This window comes from Echinops telfairi, unplaced genomic scaffold, assembly GCF_000313985.2.
Source record: "Echinops telfairi isolate 266 unplaced genomic scaffold, ASM31398v2 ScPeMD7_4;HRSCAF=17, whole genome shotgun sequence".
Taxonomy (NCBI): Eukaryota; Metazoa; Chordata; class Mammalia; order Afrosoricida; family Tenrecidae; genus Echinops; species Echinops telfairi.
Genome location: NW_022103900.1, coordinates 40,340,883 through 40,347,759, shown reverse-complemented (window position 1 = coordinate 40,347,759; position 6,877 = coordinate 40,340,883). Strand labels below are relative to the sequence as shown.

Genomic DNA, 6,877 nt, shown 5'->3' with positions numbered 1-6,877 from the left:
AGATACATCGAAAACTGGTCTAAAGCTGTCGGCGGGCAAAGCCGTTGGCACCTGTGTCAGGAGCGGGCCTGGTGAGAAGACAGAGACGAACTGCATTCTGTGTGGCTGGGTCGCGCGCGGACCACGCCGCTCCCCGGTTCCGGCCTACAACTCCCAGAGTGCTCTGCGCTCGCCCAGATCAGCGTGCCCGGCATGCACTGCGGCGATTTGACACACAGCTGGGCGCCACGGCCGGCCCCCTTATCTTTCTTTATTTAGATTTGTTTCTGTTGTGTAAACTCAGCATACAAATCCCAGTACACCCCCAAAGCCTGAGAATTGGTCCCGCGAATAGAAGGCAGTTGGCTAACTCCAACCCCGTAGAGTCAGAGCCAACCAATAAAGTGAGCGGACTGAGGCCACGTGACAGTAGCGGGGCGGTGCTCTGACACCGGCCTGATCTCTGTGGTCTTCACGGCTCGCTAGAGGGCGTGTGGAACACTGAAGGACTCCCTACATCCTTCATTACCTCACTGCCTCCGGTGCCTGCTGGGATCGCGGAGGACTCGGGTCGCGGCTCGACTTAGTCCTCCAGCCGCTCGGGGAATACCTCTAGCAGTTCTGCCCCTGCCGCTGCCCCGCCGTCACCGCTTCCTTCGTTGCGCGCCTGGCCTTTCTCGCCTCGCCCCGTCCTCCTCGCGCATCCGGCCCACCTACGGGCCCGCTTCTCTTGGGAGCACCCACCCAGGCACATGGCTCCATGAAGCAGGACGAGGAGGCCGAGCGCGAGAGGTCCCGTCCGCCCCGGCTGCGACTGGGCCAGAAGAAAAGGTAGGAAAGTCAGGCTATGCCGCGCCTTCCTCCCTCCTGTCCGAGGCCGGGGCGAGCCGAGGGGCTGGAAAAGAGGTCCTGGAAGTGGTTCTCGGAGGCCGAAGTCGGTTGTCCCGGGAAGTGGGTGCGCATGGTCACGGGCGAGGGTCCCGGGGCAGAGTGGGGGAGGGGCTCTTGGGCGTCGACGGAAGACACCGAGGCCTGCGGCCCGCGAGGCCTCGTGGGAGGCATGGAAGCCAATCGTGAGGGCTCGCCGGGAGGGGGCCGGCTGGCGGATGCCTGTCCCCGAGCCGCGAAGCTGAGCTCCGGCTGCTTTTCTAGACTCTCCTGGAAACAGTCTCCGGTCTGTAAAGTTTGTGATCTCCGGCGCCGCCTGGTGGCCCCCATCCAGTCATCCCGCCGCCCCCTCCCCTCTCCTCCCCTCGTCCGGATTCCACCCCCGCGGCTCGGCCCTCGATTCTCTCTACCCGTCACTGTCTTCTCTTCCACTTCCCCCAGGCCCCGGGCTCTCTTCCGCTTCTCTTCTCTTTGGCCTCCTTTCTGAGCCCTGGCTTGGCCTTTCTTAACGCTGTACTCACACACGACACACATGCCTGCCGTCCTGTCCAACCCCACCCTCAGTTTCTCCTTTCTTTTCCATCCCTAGCCCCCATTTTCATCATCTCCCCCACGCATTGGGTTTTTTACTTCTCAGACCGAATTTTACCCTCCATTCTGTGTCCTCATCTGAACTCCTTTCTTTGCCACCCTCCCTCACCCTTATCCCTCTGGGCCTATCTTCTTTCACTGTCTTCACAGGATGGAATGGGTGGAGCCTGGAATCTCCTGTTTATTTCTTTGGGAATACCTAGCTCAATTCTATTAATACTGGGGGTGGGAGTGGGGGTAGACTGGAAAAGCTGAAGGGATTGTGAAGAGAGAGATCCAAGACTGAATAAGGATGAATGCTTTTTTTACCATTTTACCAACATTTATTTCTACTTGGGGGGTACCAAAGTGTCCTATCCACAGGGCTCTGGCCCTGGAATATTGTTCAGTAATTCTGCAGCAGCACCTTTGCAGAAGACTTGGGACTGTGTTTGCACTCTGAAACAGATGCATAGTTGGTTGAAATGGTATATGTTGGACTGAGAACAGGTTTATTGTTGCTTGCTTGTTTGTTTTCCCAGAGAACAGGTTTTATCCCAATTTGGGGGTGGTCCAGGTGATGCATGCTTCTTGTTCAGTAAAACCTTTGATTCTCCATGTCCTTTGCTATTATTGATGACACTAGACAGAGATGATTCGATTGGTGGGACTGCCATTTCTACCTTATATTTAGATTTTCAGTGACAGAGCTTGTGCTTTGTTTGCCCGAGAAATTGCTCTACTGGCTGTTTTGTTTAATTGTCTTACCTCTGCACTTTTTAAAATTTGGTCGTTCACTGCACTTGCATTTCTGTCTTAGGTACAGGAAGAAGGAATGGAATCGACTGGAAGAGAATTCATTCCAGAGACAAAATAGCTCCTCTTCTCTGTTATAGCTATTCCCCTGGCAATACAAACTTTGTGTTTTCAGTGAGTAGTATTACCTTGGACTTAATGTAGAATAGAAATTTGTTGCTATTTTTAATTTTAGGCCTGTGCTGGGACTTTGAAATATATGTCAACTCTTTTCCACTTGTATTTTTCTACTTCCATGAGGGGTCCTAATGTTTATGAATTTTCTTCCACTTTTTAAAAATGATTTTTAAGTATGCAAACTACTAGAAGGATTTTCTCTCAGCCCTCAGTGTGGCTTCACGTTTTCTTTGTGTTCTACATAAAGTCTGACCCCCAACCTTTCCCAAATTACTACTGCTCTTTTTAAGAAGACATGCAGTGATCGTAACTTGAAAGTAAATGCAGACCCTCCCTGATTAAGGTCAATTATTGGTTCTCTTTCATAAGGTTATACTCAGATTTCTAGAACATTTGCTCTAACTCTGTATCCTATCACAGCTTTGAAATAATTAAAATTCTACATGTATATTTTGTGAGGAAGGCCCCCCACTCCCCCTGCTCAGCCAGGTCGTCCTTGCCTCCTTGTCTTAATGTTTTTAAAAATAGCATTAGCAATTTATGAAAAATGGTTTCTACTAATCCCTGAAGTCATACATACTACAGTAAGTGCCTTTTAAACTACTTTTTATTTAACGTGGGGGCGGGGGCAGTCTTCTCAAGTATTGCTTATATTACATAGCCTGTTAAAGGATAGCTGAGAGCAACTTAAAGTTCCATAAAGCAAAAATTGTTCTTTAGTTACAGCACCCAAGGCCAGTCAAGGACTGACCAGTTTTTGGTGACTTAGTAAAAAAGAACTACCAACACAAAGCAGGCCAAGAAGTAAATATAGGTGGTATTTTATTGACCTAATTTTTTGAATGACTTATATACATTAGCTATGCATTTTGTTAGGGATAATTATAAAGTATACTTTGGTCTGTTGATAAGGGGAAAAAAACATAACTAGTTGGTTTCAATCATAGCGAGCCTATAGGACAGGATTGAACTGTTCCTGTGGGTTTCCAAAAGCGCAGAAGAGTGTCTCTTATTTTTCCCAGGGAGTGGCTGGTATTTTGAACTGCTGACCTTAATGAGTAGCAGCTCAACGTGCAACCACCATCGGACATGGTAGAACTGCCTCTGTGAGTTTCTAAAACTAACTCTACAGGAGCCACTGGTGGTTTCAAACTGCTGACCTTGCTGTTAGCAGACAACACATAGATACTTAGAATTCAGTCTCTGTAGAGATACTCTGCAGTTGGCACTTTACGTAGAATCAGAGTGGACCTGTCAACTCGGGTTCTTGCTACCAGAGGCTTGTTTGTGAACATTTAGTGAGTACAACATAGAAGTACTTGACATAGTTCTTTATTATATTCATGTGCTCTGTGCTGTAAATATTGTTTTTTTTCAAAGACAGACTTAAAAATACTAGATGTATAGGTTGAGTGCTTAGTAGAGACTATTTTACTCAATAAGCAGGGGCAGGGGCAGTATGTGCATACTATATGCAGGGCATGGTCATAGATTTGAGAGGTAGGCAAATGCCACCTAGTTGCTCAGAGTAATGGCATTGATGGTTGGTATTTCTGGTTGTATAAACCACAGAGCTCAGAATAGCAAAGCGCTGCTCAGTTTCTCCACAGAGAGCAATGAAGTTCATGCCCCCTCAATCCTGTTACGTCAGCGAGGAGAGAGCTTATTCTACAAAAGTCTGAGATGAGGATTCCTCAACTGAAAAGTATGTTGTGACCTTTTTTTAAAAAAAATCATTTTATTAGGGGCTCATACAACTCTTAACACAATCCATACATACAGCAATTGTGTAAAGCACTTTTGTACATTCATTGCCCTCATCATTCTCAAAACATTTGCTCACAGCTTAAGCCCCTGGCATCAGCTCCTCATTTTTTCCCCTCCCTCATGAACCCTTGATAATTTTATAAATTATTATTTTGTCATATCTTCTCCCTTCACCCACTTTTCTGTTGTCCCTCCCTCAGGGAGGAGGTCACATGTAGATCCTTGTAATCGGTCACCCCTTTCCAACCCACCCTCCCTCCACTGTTGTGACCTTTTTATCACTGAGTGGACCTAGTTTTGTTTTACACTACTAGGTAAGGCAGCTAATTAGTCTTCAGCAAAAGGAATCACAATGATTCCTATTCTTACAGCTTTTTGTTGAAATATGGATATTGCCTCCACCTGGTGGAAATCAGTTTTAACTAGTTCATTCTCACTGATTGACCTGAAGTAGGAGCATAAGATCACTATCGCCCTGCCCCAAAGTAGTCTGTAAGTCCAGTTCAGAGTGTGGGAAGGGCTCAATGGCATAAATGCTGCACCTGCTAGAAAGCAAGGGTTTCTATACCTGCTTCCAGTTATTTCAAATGGATTATTGACTTACAAGGAACTGTTCAGTTACTTGTATTGTGATCAAATGATTATAGATTATTGCTGTTTTTTAAACTTTGGGGAAGGATGAGAACAAATTCATACGAAGGTGATTGTATATCATTGGATAGGATGTTTTTAACTAGTCAGGTAATATGTTGTATTAGTTAAGCTAACCTTTAAAACTAGTAATGCTACACTAGTTAAGCTAGCCTGTTGTTTGCTATCACTCAAAGGTATTTTGTGCTTTCATCTCAAATACTGAGGTCTCTGGCAAGAATATCTCCTTAATCATTTTAGGATAGTCTTAGGAACTGAGTCAGGGGCTATTTACTTGAGGTGAGAAGCCTGCTTTGTTATATAGAGCTAGGAAAATCATAGATCTGGAGAAGAAGGTTTTGAAACTGGTACTAGTGGTTGAAGCTTTATTCACTGCTAGCATCCTGCTTTACGTCTTTGCCTATAGTTCGATGCCATTGAGTTGGTTCTGGAGCCTCTCTATGTACAACTGAATGAAACACTTTGTCTTGCTTGACTCTATTGTTGCAGCCGTTTTTTTACGTGTACTTCACTTAATAGCTGCTTTGTGCTGTTACTCACCCCCGCCCATCTCCACCCCCCAAAAAAGAGAAAAAGGCCCAGCCTGCTGCCATTGCGTTGAGATTGACCATATAGGACAAAGTAGAACTGCCAATAGGGTTGCTAATGTCTTTTTTTTTTTTAAGCAAACCTTTATCCAGAGGGAGCCCATTAGCATGAGATAATGGTTCTCAAGGGCTTGCTTATATACAGAAAATTAAAGAAGATATAGGAGGTCAGGGATAGCTGTCACAAATGTGTGGTTGGCATCACATCAATACATCATAGTTACAGGTGGGATTACTTACCTGAGCTGGAATAGAGCACTGATTAGAATACATACGTTGTGATAGACAGAGGAGCTTACAAGATTGGTCATAGGGCCTCCCCAGGGCAAGGCATGACTCATGACTATGTGACTTCCACATGATCTCCATCAAGGACACACCCAGGCAAACTCTCAAGGGAGACTGTCCCTCCCTAGACCTGTCAGGTACTCTGTCTGAGGGCAAGACTATTCACAACTCTGGTCAGTGGTCTGAGGGAATTCATTGGAGGTGTAATCCATATGGGGATTCTGCAAATGGATTTGGGGCTTTCAGTGTCCTCCATAGCTTTCTGAAAAGTGTTGATTTAAGCTCTAATATAATTCCTTAATCTCTAATGTCACTCCTTCCTCCGATCATGGATTTTATTATTTATAATCCGTGAACCATACAGACTGGTATGCTCCTTCCATGCAGACTTAGGTTACACCTCACTTAACATGACTGCTTGTTTTAATACAAGCCTTTAAGACCCCAGATGGTATTCTTTTTGATAGTTGGGTGCCATCTGATTTTCTCACTGCACTTTGCTGTAGCACCCATATCTTCAGTGATCACTTAATGAGAGCAAATATCAAACAGGGCCACATCATAAGAACTAATTGTTCTTTTTTTTTAATTAAATACCTTTATTGGGGGATCTTACATCTCATCACAATCCATACAATCATCCATTGTGTTAAGCACATTTGCACGTATGTTGCCATCTTTTTCAAAGCCATTTCTTTCTACTTGAACCCTTTATATCAGCTCCTCATTTTTCCCACTCCCTCCCCAGCCCGCCCTCCTTCATGAACCCTTGATGAGTTATAGATTATTATTTTCATTTCTTACATCATCTTCTGTCACCCTTCACCCACTTTTCTGTGGTTCCTCCCTCTGGGAGGGGATTGTGATCCATTCTCCCTTTCTACCTCCATCTTCCCCTTATCCTCCTGATATCTCTATTCTCATTGCTGACCCTGAGGGGTTTATCTCTCCTGGATTCTCTGTGTTGCAGGTTCGAACTAATTGTTCTTAAATTAGGACTTACTACTTATTAAATATGAGCTCAAAATTCATAAATCTAAGGTTATATAAATTCCTGTAATTGCCACTTTCATGACAGTATTATCAGCTTCTTGAGAGTGTAAGTAACCTTCATGGGACCTTTGGTAATTCTAATAATAGTATTAATAATCTAGCCAATGGTATAGATTATAAAATACTATTGAGATAAAATACATACGAAAGCTTTTTTTTTA

The 6,877-nt window shown here is 44.7% G+C and overlaps 1 protein-coding gene across 3 annotated transcripts in view; it reads left to right on the top strand.

Annotated features, from left to right (window-relative positions):
* The first annotated feature begins 534 nt into the window (after positions 1-534).
* The window catches only part of AMMECR1L (AMMECR1 like), a 30,492-nt gene continuing 24,149 nt past the window's right edge, over positions 535-6,877 (top strand). Inside the window, exons 1-2 of one of the 3 annotated variants that reach the window (XM_045299186.1) lie at positions 535-810; positions 2,258-2,367. The gene's annotated coding sequence lies outside the window, so the exon portion shown is untranslated. The remainder of the gene's footprint in view (positions 811-2,257; positions 2,368-6,877) is intronic. The other 2 variants (XM_004703866.2, XM_045299181.1) reach the window with 2 other exon arrangements.